Source organism: Triticum urartu, chromosome 2A, assembly GCF_056163025.1.
Source record: "Triticum urartu cultivar PI428250 chromosome 2A, HENAU_Tu73, whole genome shotgun sequence".
In the NCBI taxonomy this organism is placed as follows: domain Eukaryota; kingdom Viridiplantae; phylum Streptophyta; class Magnoliopsida; order Poales; family Poaceae; genus Triticum; species Triticum urartu.
Window position 1 is genome coordinate 598,844,059 of NC_141874.1, and position 12,519 is coordinate 598,856,577.

Below are 12,519 nucleotides of genomic sequence, written 5' to 3' on the forward strand. Positions count from 1 at the left end.
GGGATATGTAGTGTGGGTTTTTTCATGCATATTGTGTATTTTTATATGAAGTTGGCCCTCTCTTGTATTTTGGTCACGCTCCGCCACTGCTCGTAACCGGGCACTAAATCACAATATTCCATGACATGCATGATCTCCACCTATTTTTCACCTCCCAACCGAAAACTTTGTGATTAGTATTGGACGATTCCCTTTGCATCATGCCCACAAACCACGTCCGAACATAAAAACAAATATATACTTATACATCTGCGAGTCAGCAGATCCGCTTGCAATTGCACTCCCCTTCTACTTTTTTTTTCCTGCGAGAACACTCCCCTTCTACTCTAGAAGTAATAAAGAGGACAAAACCTCCCGGCGGGCTGTAGTGCGGACCAGCCGTAAAGTTTGTACTCGAACCTCCATGACTTTTTTTTTCTTTTGACATGCGAACCTCTATGATTTGTAAACGGAAGGCCCGTCAACGTCGACAGGCCAGTGTTCCGTTATAACGCGCACATGACACTTTAGACGCAACGCATCTAGGGCAGGGCAGGGCAGGACAGGACCCGCAGTAGCCAATGCGAGCACCTCGAAATTATTGTTGGTAATCGTACCACCAAGCATCACGTACTGTGCTCGTAAAAGGAGGGGCAATGGATCGATGTGACGTTGCATGATCGCCCGATCAGAAAACGGCCTCGCCCCCTGTTCCGAAAACCGACCGCCGATCGATCCGCAGCCAGCCCGTCAGAACAATCTGCCGGCCGGCCGTGCATAGCGGCATGGGCGAGCGCCGTGCGAGCTCGGCCTAGGCACTCCCGCGCCATGGATCCGGTATAGGCAGGGCGGCCTACTGAGCCCACGCCGGCTGCAGCTAGCTGGGGCGCGTGCGCTACGAACGATAGCATTAACGCTCTCGTCGATCGGTCAGAGGTGCTACCAGCACTACGTGCTAGTAGCTGTAGGTCAACTCCAGCGCGCGATTCACATTCGTCTCCAGGAGTTCGAGGCCCCAGTGCAAAAAGGAAAATGAGGCCATAATATTTGTAAAAAAACATAATATAACTCAAGCATAATTACTTCATTATATAATTTAACTTTATGTCATTTCATACAATGTATAGAAAATTCTCAAGTATCAATACAAAATACTAAAACCAATAAACTAACCTCATGCTCTATTGAAAAGTGTCACCTGTCTTGTGTCCCTTGAAATAAAATCTTCAATTATATCTTCATAATTAATCTTCTCCAATACATTATTTTCAAGTGTTATTGTTGCCAAACCATTCAGTCTTTTTTGTGTCATAGTAGAACGCAAGTAGGATTTCTTTTTTTTGCGGGGTGACGCAAGTAGGATTTCAACAACTTGAGTTTAGAAAAGCTCCTTTCCGCAGATGCAACAGTTATAGGAATGGTTAACAAATTCCTGTATGCAATAATAGCATTAGGATAGAAGGGGTGCTTCATCAAAACCTGAAGAATATCAACATGGCCCATAGATTTCTGAACTAAATCCTGGATGAAAACTAACTCGCAAAACAGTTCTAGTCCATCAATGTCTTTCTGTTCTCCACTCTTAAGCGCTTTCTCAAGATTAACACAACCAGCCAACAAACTCTTATCATCCAAAGATCGCAGCCTATCTGAAGTAAATAAGAAACCAAAAGTTTTTGCATACCCTTGATATTGCTCAAACCTCCTGGTAAGTGAAACTATAGCTTGATCAACTACTTGAAGAAAATAATTGACCCTAAATGACTCCTCCACAGATTGTGAAACAATAGATGTGTCATCTACACCCTCATCAAATTGTCTTCTTCTTTTGATTTTACGCTTGGTGCGGAACATTGGATGAATATCCATCTCAAGTGCAATTTCTTTTGCAACTTCTAGTGCTTTTGAAAATCCAGTATCTCTATACTTACTGAAAAATGAAAGCAGGCCTCGTATAGACTCAATTGCAATATCAATAAGCATGTCCTTTGATTGTAGCTGCTTGCTGATCAAATTAACAGCGGATAATATCTCATAAGAGATAATTATTGACACTAAAAATTCAAAACCACCAAGTTCATTTTCTGCCAATGATTGAGCTTCACTACTTGTCAATGGGTCATTATCAATTTCAGCCACTTGTAGTAAAGCCTCCCTTATTTCTGGCATTTGAATCCTTATAGCCTTAACACTCTCAACATGACTCTCCCAACGAGTAGATGACAATGACTTGACAGTCAACTTCTTCAAGTTATCTTTGAGAATTTGCCATCGTTTAGTAGAATTAGCAAATATTGTATAGATGCGTTGTATGACTCCAAAAAGATCTGTTGCTTTACAACAAGACTTCACCATATAACATAGTGCTAGATTTAGACTATGATAACCACAAGCTGAATAAAATTCCCTTGGATTTTTCTCCAAAAAATTCTTTTTTACCCTCTTATTGTTTCCTTTCATATTTGACCCATTATCATAACCCTGTCCTCTCACATTGTCCATATCAAGACCAAGATTCTTCAACTCCTCTTCAAGAACATTACATAGACCTTGCCAAGTGGTATCATTCACTTCCAAAAATCCTAATAAAGATTCTTCGATGCAAACAGAAGCAGAATATGTTCCAACATACCTAATTATTAAAGACATCTGTTCTTGATGGCTTGCATCGGGAGTACAATCAAGAATAACTGAGAAATATTTTGCTTCCTTTACCTTTTCAATGATTCTACACCTGATGGCAGTAGCGAGCATACTTATTAACTCATTATGGGTTGAAGGGCCAAGGTAGTGATCACGAATTTTATCATTGGTGATGCAGTCAACATGCTCTTTGATAACTGGGTCGAATTCAGCCAACATTTCAACCAATCCTAGAAAATTCCCATTGCTCTCTTGGTACAACTTGCTATTACTGCCACGAAATGTTATATTACGTCCTCCAAGGAATTTTACTATCAAAAAAATTTTGAGCAAAACTTTTCTCCAATGTTCCTTTTGTTGGGTAACGTAGCATAAATTCAAAATTTTCTTACGTGTCACCAAGATCTATCTATGGAGAAACCAGCAACGAGGGGAAGGAGAGTGCATCTACATACCCTTGTAGATCGCTAAGCGGAAGCGTTCAAGAGAACGGGGTTGAAGGAGTCGTACTCGTCGTGATCCAAATCACCGGAGATCCTAGTGCCGAACGGACGGCACCTCTGCGTTCACCACACGTACAGCCCGATGACGTCTCCCATGCCTTGATCCAGCAAGGAGAGAGGGAGAGGTTGAGGAAGACTCCATCCACCAGCAGCACAACGGCGTGGTGGTGGTGGAGGAGCGTGGTGATCCAGCAGGGCTTCGCCAAGCACCGCGAGATATGAGGAGAAAGAGAGGTAGGGCTGCGCCAGGGAGAGGTCAAAGCTCATGTGTTGGCAGCCCCAAAGACCTCAACTATATATAGGGGAGAGGGAGGGGGCTGCGCCCCCACCTAGGGTTCCATCCTAGGGGCGGCGGCCAGCCCAGATCCCATCTGGTGGGGCGGCCAGGGGAGGGGGAGAGGGAGGCGCACCAGGCATGGGCCCTAAGGCCCATCTGCCCTTAGGGTTTGCCCCCCTCCTCCCCTTAGGCGCCTTGGGCCCTTGTGGGGGGGGGGGGCGCACCAGCCCACCTGGGGCTGGTCCCCTCCCACACTTGGCCCATGCAGCCCTCCGGGGCTTGTGGCCCCACTTGGTGGACCCCCGGGACCCTCCCGGTGGTCCCGGTACGTTACCGATAAAATCCGAAACCTTTCCGGTGACCAAAACAGGACTTCCCATATATAAATCTTTACCTGCGGACCATTCCGGAACTCCTCGTGACGTCCGGGATATCATCCGGGACTCTGAACAATATTCGGTAACCACGTATATCTATTCCTTATAACCCTAGCGTCATCGAACCTTAAGTGTGTAGACCCTACGGGTTCGGGAACCATGCAGACATGACCGAGACGTTCTCCGGTTAATAACCAACAGCGGGATCTGGATACCCATGTTGGTTCCCACATGTTCCACGATGATCTCATCGGATGAACCACGATGTCAAGGACTTAATCAATCCCGTATACAATTCCCTTTGTCTAGCGGTACGATACTTGCCCGAGATTCGATCGTCCGTATCCCGATACCTTGTTCAATCTCGTTACCGGCAAGTCTCTTTACTCGTTCCGTAACACATCATCCCATGATCAACTCCTTGATCACATTGTGCACATTATGATGATGTCCTACCGAGTGGGCCCAAAGATACCTCTCCGTCACACGGAGTGACAAATCCCAGTCTCGATTCGTGCCAACCCAACAGACACTTTCGGAGACACCCGTAGTGCACCTTTATAGCCACCCAGTTATGTTGTGACGTTTGGCACACCCAAAGTATTCCTATGGTATCCGGGAGTTGCACAATCTCATGGTCTAAGGAAATGATACTTGACATTAGAAAAGCTTTAGCATGCGAACTACACGATCTTGTGCTATGCTTAGGATTGGGTCTTGTCCATCACATCATTCTCCTAATGATGTGATCCCGTTATCAACGACATCCAATGTCCATGGTCAGGAAATCATAACCATCTATTGATCAACGAGCTAGTCAACTAGAGGCTTACTAGGGACATGGTGTTGTCTATGTATCCACACATGTATCTGAGTTTCCTATCAATACAATTCTAGCATGGATAATAAACGATTATCATGAACAAGGAAATATAATAATAACCAATTTATTATTGCCTCTAGGGCATATTTCCAACAGTCTCCCACTTGCACTAGAGTCAATAATCCAGTTCACATCGATATGTGATTAACACTCAAGGTCACATCCCCATGTGATTAACACCCAAGAGTTCTGGGTTTGATCATGTTATGCTTGTGAGAGAGGTTTTAGTCAAGGGTCTGCAACATTCAGATCCGTATGTACTTCGCAAATTTTTATGTCATCTTGTAGATGCAACTACTACGCTACATTTGGAGCCATTTCAAATTACTGTTCTACTTGGAGCTTTTCTAAATTGTTGCTCCATTATACGTATCCGGTATCTCTACTCAGAGCTATCCGGATAGGTGTTAAGCTTGCATCGACATAACTCTTTACGTCGAACTCTTTATCACCTCCATAACCGAGAAACGTATCCTTATTCCTCTAAGGATAATTTTGACCGCTATCTGGTGATCTACTCCTAGATCACCTTTGTACCCTCTTGCCAGACATGTGGCAAGGCACACATCAGGTGCGGTACTCAGTATGGCATACTGTATAGAGCCTATGACAAAAGCATAGGGGACGACCTTCGTCCTTCCTCTTTCTCCTGCCGTGGTCGAGCTTTAACTTCATAACTTCATACCTTACAACTCAGGCAAGAACTCCTTCTTTGACTGGTCCATCTTGAACACCTTCAAGATCATGTCAAGGTATGTGCTCATTTGAAAGTACCATTAAGCGTTTTGATCTATCCTTATAGATCTTGATGCTCAATGTTCAAGTACCTTAATCCAGGTTCTCCATTGAAAAACACTTTTCAAATAACCCTATATGCTTTCCAGAAATTCTACATCATTTCTGATCAACAATATGTCAACAACATATACTCATCAGAAATTCTATAGTGCTCCCACTCACTTCTTTGGAAATACAAGTTTCTCATAAACTTTGTATACACCCAAAATCTTTGATCATCTCATCAAAGCATACATTCCAACTCCGAGATGCTTACTCCAGTCCTTAGAAGGATTGCTGGAGCTTTGCATACTTGTTAGCATCTTTCAGGATTGACAAAACCTTCCGGTTGTATCACATACAACCTTTCCTCAAGAAAATCGTCGAGGAAACAATGTTTTGGCATCCTGTCTGCAAGATTTCATAAATAATGAAGTAATCGCTAATATAATTCCAACAGACTCTTAGCATCGCTACGAGTGAGAAAGTCTCATCGTAGTCAACTCCTTGAACTTGTCGGAAAACATCTTAACGACAAGTCGAGCTTTCTTAATGGTGATACTTACCATCATTGTCCGTCTTCCTTTTAAAATCCATATGTACCTAACAGCCTTACGACCATCAAGTAGTTCTTCCAAAGTCTACACTTTGTTTTCATATATGGATCCTCTCTCGGATTATATGGCCTCGAGCCATTTTGGAATCCAGGCCCACCATCGCTTCTCCATAGCTCGTAGGTTCATTGTTGTCTAGCAACATGACTTCCAAGACAGGATTACGTACCACTCTGAAGTAGTACGCATCCTTGTCATCCCACGAGGTTTGGTAGTGACTTGATCTGAAGTTTCATGATCACTATCATAAGCTTCCACTTCAATTGGTGTAGGTGCCACAGGAACAACTCCCTGTGCCCTGCCACACACTAGTTGAAGAGACGGTTTAATGACCTCATCAGGTCTCCACCATCCTCCCACTCAATTCTTTCGAGAGAAACTTTTCCTCGAGAAAGGACACAATTCTAGAAACAATCCCTTATTGCTTTCGGATCTGAGACAGGAGGTATACCCAACTGTTTTGGGTGTCCTATGAAGATGCATTTATCTGCTTTGGGTTCGAGCTTATCAGCCTGAAACTTTTTCACATAAGCGTTGCAGCCCCAAACTTTTAAGAAATGACAGCTTAGGTTTCTCTAAACCATAGTTCATACGGTGTCATCTCATCGGAATTACGTGGTGCCCTATTTAAAGTGAATGTGGTTGTCTCTAATGCCTAACCCATAAACTATCGTGGTAATTCGATAAGAGACATCATGGTATGCATCATATCCAATAGGGTGCAGTTATGATGTTCGGACACACCATCACACTATGGTGTTTCAGGCTGTATTAGTTGTGAAACAATTTCCACAATATCTTAATTCTGTGCCAAACTCGTAATTCAGATATTCATCTCTATGATCATATCATAGATATTTTATCCTCTTGTCATGACGATCTTTCAACTTCACCTTGAAATTACTTGAACCTTTCAATAATCCAGACTCGTGATTCATCAAGTAAATATACTCAACATCTACTCAAATCATTTGTGAAGTAAGAACATAACGATATCCACTACACACCTCAACACTCATTGGACTGCACACATCAAAATGTATTACTTCCAACAAGTTGCTTTCTAGTTCCATTTTACTGAAAACGAGGCTTTCAGTCATCTTGCCCATGTGGTATGATTTGCATGTCTCAGGTGATTCAAAATCAAGTGAGTCCAAACGGTCCATTTGCATGGAGTTTCTTCATGCATATACACCAATAGACATGGTTCGCATGTCTCAAACTTTTCAAAACAAGTGAGCCCAAAGATCCATCAACATGGAGCTTCTTCATGCGTTTTATACCGATATGACTTACGTGGCAGTGCCACAAGTAGGTGGTACTATCATTACTATCTTATATCTTTTTGCCATGAACATGTGTATCACTACGATCGAGATTCAATAAACCATTCATTTTAGGTGCAAGACCATTGAAGGCATTATTCAAATAAATAGAGTAACCATTATTCTCCTTGAATGAATAACCGTATTGTGACAGACATAATCCAATCATGTCTATGCTCAATGCAAGCACCAATCTCGATGGTAGAGGGAGCGTGCGATGCTTGATCACATCAAGCTTGGGAAAAACTTCCAACACATATCGCCAGCTCACCTTTAGCTAGTCTCCGTTTACTCCGCAGCTTTTTATTTCGAGTTTACTAACATTTAGCAACCAAACCGGTATCTAATACCATGGTGCTACTAGGAGTACTAGTAAAGTACACATTAACACAATGTATATCCAATATACTTCTATCGACTTTGCCAGCCTTCTCATCTACCAAGTATCTAGGGTAATTCTGCTCCAGTGGCTGTTCCCCTTATTACAGAAGCACTTAGTCTCGGGTTTGGGTTCAACCTTGGGTTTCTTCACTAGAGCAGCAGCTGATTTGCCGTTTCATGAAGCATCCCTTTTTGCCCTTGCCCTTCTTGAAACTAGTGGTTTCACCAACCATCAACAATTGATGCTCCTTCTTGATTTCTACTTTTGTGGTGTCAAACATCGCGAATATCTCAAGGATCATCATATATGTCCCTGATATATTATAGTTCATCACGAAGTTTTAGCAGCTTGGTGGTAATGACTTCGGAGAAATATCACTATCTCATCTGGAAGATCAACTCCCACTCGATTCAAATGATTGTTGTACTCAGACAATCTGCGCACAAGCTCAACAATTGAGCTTTTCTCCCTTAGTTTGCAGGCTAAGAAAATCATCGGAGGTCTTATACCTCTTGACGTGGGCACGAGTCTGAAATCCCAATTTCAGCCCTTGGAACATCTCATATGTTCTGCGATGTTTCAAAAACGTCTTTGGTGCCTCAATTCCAAACCATTTAGCATTACGCACTGAACTATCATGTAGTCATCAAAACGTGTATGTCAGATGTTCGCAACATCCACAGACGACGTTCGAGGTTCAGCACACTGAGCGGTGCATTAAGGACATAAACCTTCTACTGTCTGCATAATTGCTACTATCAACTTTCAACTAATTTTTCTCTAGGAACATATCTAAACAGTAGAACTGAAGCGCGAGCTACGACATAATTTGTGAAGACCTTTTGACTATGTTCAGGATAATCAAGTTCATCTTATGAACTCCCACTCAGATAGACATCCCTCTAGTCATCTAAGTGATTACATGATCCGAGTCAACTAGGCCGTGTCCGATCATCACGTGAGATGGACTAGTCATCATCGGTGAACATCTTCATGTTGATCGTATCTACCATACGACTCATGCTCGACCTTTCGATCTCTTGTGTTCCGAGGCCATGTCTGTACATGCTAGGCTCGTCAAGTCAACCTAAGTGTTTCACGTGTGTAAATCTGTCTTACACCAGTTGTATGTGAACGTTAGCATCTATCACACCCGATCATCACGTGGTGCTTCGAAACGACGAACTTTTGCAACGGTGCACAGTTAGGGGAAACACTTTCTTGAAATTTTAATGAGGGATCATCTTATTTACTACCGTTGTTCTAAGCAAATAAGATGCATAAACATGATAAACATCACATGGAATCAAATAATAGTGACATGATATGGCCAATATCATATAGCTCCTTTGATCTCCATCTTGGGGCTCCATGATCATCTTGTCACCGGCATGACACCATGATCTCCATCATCATGATCTCCATCATCGTGTCTCCATGAAGTTGTCTCATCAACTTATTACTTCTACTACTATGGCTACCAGTTAGCAATAAAGTAAAGTAATTACATGGCGTTGTTCAATGACACGCAGGTCATACAATAAATAAAGACAACTCCTATGGCTCCTGCCAGTTTTCATACTCATCGACATGCAAGTCGTGATTCCTATTACAAGAACATGATCAATCTCATACATCACATATCATTCATCACATTCTTCTTGGCCATATCACATCACATAGCATACCCTGCAAAAACAAGTTAGACGTCCTCTAATTGTTGTTTGCATGTTTTACGTGGCTGCTATGGGTTTCTAGCAAGAACGTTTCTTACCTACGCAAAACCACAACGTGATATGCCAATTGCTATTTACCCTTCATAAGGACCCTTTTCATCAAATCCGTTCCGACTAAAGTGGGAGAGACTGGCACCCGCTAGCCACCTTATGCAACTAGTGCATGTCAGTCGGTGGAACCTGTCTCACATAAGAGTACGTGTAAGGTCGGTCCGGGCCGCTTCATCCCACAATACCATCGAAACAAGATTGGACTAGTAACGGTAAGCATATTGAACAAAATCAACGCCCACAACTACTTTGTGTTCTACTCGTGCATAGAATCTATGCAATAGACCTAGCTCATGATGCCACTGTTGGGTAACGTAGCAGAAATTGAAAATTTTCTTACGTGTCACCAAGATCTATCTATGGAGAAACCAGCAACGAGGGGAAGGAGAGTGCATCTACATACCCTTGTAGATCGCTAAGCGGAAGCGTTCAAGAGAACGGGGTTGAAGGAGTCGTACTCGTCGTGATCCAAATCACCGGAGATCCTAGTGCCGAACGGACGGCACCTCCGCGTTCAACACACGTACAGCCCGATGACGTCTCCCATGCCTTGATCCAGCAAGGAGAGAGGGAGAGGTTGAGGAAGACTCCATCCACCAGCAGCACAACGGCGTGGTGGTGGTGGAGGAGCGTGGTGATCCAGCAGGGCTTCGCCAAGCACCGCGAGATATGAGGAGAAAGAGAGGTAGGGCTGCGCCAGGGAGAGGTCAAAACTCATGTGTTGGCAGCCCCAAAGACCTCAACTATATATAGGGGAGAGGGAGGGGGCTGCGCCCCCACCTAGGGTTCCATCCTAGGGGCGGCGGCCAGCCCAGATCCCATCTGGTGGGGCGGCCAGGGGAGGGGGAGAGGGAGGCGCACCAGGCATGGGCCCTAAGGCCCATCTGCCCTTAGGGTTTGCCCCCCTCCTCCCCTTAGGCGCCTTGGGCCCTTGTGGGGGGGGCACCAGCCCACGTGGGGCTGGTCCCCTCCCACACTTGGCCCATGCAGCCCTCCGGGGCTTGTGGCCCCACTTGGTGGACCCTCGGGACCCTCCCGGTGGTCCCGGTACGTTACCAATAAAACCTGAAACCTTTCCGGTGACCAAAACAGGACTTCCCATATATAAATCTTTACCTCCGAACCATTCCGGAACTCCTCGTGACGTCCGGGATATCATCCGGGACTCCGAACAACATTCGGTAACCACGTATATCTATTCCTTATAACCCTAGCGTCATCGAACCTTAAGTGTGTAGACCCTATGGGTTCGGGAACCATGCAGACATGACCGAGACGTTCTCCGGTTAATAACCAACAGCGGGATCTGGATACCCATGTTGGTTCCCACATGTTCCACGATGATCTCATCAGATGAACCACGATGTCAAGGACTTAATCAATCCCGTATACAATTCCCTTTGTCTAGCGGTACGATACTTGCCCGAGATTCGATCGTCGGTATCCCGATACCTTGTTCAATCTCGTTACCGGAAAGTCTCTTTACTCGTTCCGTAACACATCATCCCGTGATCAAACTCCTTGATCACATTGTGCACATTATGATGATGTCCTACCGAGTGGGCCCAGAGATACCTCTCCGTCACACGGAGTGACAAATCCCAGTCTCGATTCGTGCCAACCCGACAGACACTTTCGGAGATACCCATAGTGCACCTTTATAGCCACCCAGTTACGTTGTGACGTTTGGCACACCCAAAGTATTCCTACGGTATCCGGGAGTTGCACAATCTCATGGTCTAAGGAAATGATACTTGACATTAGAAAAGTTTTAGCATGCGAACTACACGATCTTGTGCTATGCTTAGGATTGGGTCTTGTCCATCACATCATTCTCCTAATGATGTGATCCCGTTATCAACGACATCCAATGTCCATGGTTAGGAAACCGTAACCATCTATTGATCAACGAGCTAGTCAACTAGAGGCTTACTAGGGACATGGTGTTGTCTATGTATCCACACATGTATCTGAGTTTCCTATCAATACAATTCTAGCATGGATAATTAACGATTATCATGAACAAGGAAATATAATAATAACCAATTTATTATTGCCTCTAGGGCATATTTCCAACACCTTTTCTATTTCAAGTTCTCGCTGAGCAACTTTATCAATTGTTTAATTCTTCTGGAACCTGAGACGGTAGTCATACCATGCAGTTATATTTGTGATATGCTCTCTACTTGATTCATGCTCTTTAAGTCTAGCCCCAAGATGAATCCAGTCACTTAAACCATCATTTGCTAGCTGGCCTCTCACAAGCCCCCTTTTTAATAATTTGCAACAAAAACAAAATACTTTGTCAAGGTCGCTACTGTATACAAGCCACTCTCTGTCAAACATTTCTCCATTTGAGAGAATTCTATTAAATGATAATGCAGAAAACCTCCTCTAGCCACTCGGATCTACACCGTCGGTGGTCCGCCGACAGATACATGAATGACGATCGGCCGGGCTCGGTGCTGGCCCAAAAGCTCGTCGGCGCACCGTTGCCACTCATTAAGTGCGACGACTGCCCAAAGAAGGTATTGCGCCGCGTGTCTACAATGCCGGAACATCCCGGATGGGTGTTCATCAAGTGCTCAACCGGTGGGGCATGTGCTACTTTAGCTTCGGTTGTGCTCTCGAATTTGACTAGTTGTGCCAACTTAAAATTTTATTGTGTAGAATGGATGCAAGTTTTGGTATTGGAAAGAAGAGTACATCGATATATTGATAGAGCACAATTTAGTAGATGTTCGTGCAGTTTTAGCTAGCATAGATGCTAGAGATGAGACTAGTGCACTTGTTGCTAGAATAGAGGCTAGACATGAGACTAGATGTGAGGAAGCAACGTCTACTTCTCTACACTCTAAGAAGAAAGAAGCACGCAAGATTGAGCCTCCACAGATCAACAATGAATGCATCGAGAAGGCACTAATCCAACTTACATGAGCAGTTATGGAAGTTGGATATCTTCTAAAATGTAT

The 12,519-nt window shown here is 44.0% G+C and overlaps 1 pseudogene; it reads right to left on the minus strand.

Moving 5' to 3' along the window:
- Positions 1 to 1,287: 1,287 nt before the first annotated feature.
- LOC147986148 (uncharacterized) lies at positions 1,288 to 11,901 on the minus strand (annotated as a pseudogene).
- Between the last annotated feature and the right edge of the window lie 618 nt (positions 11,902 to 12,519).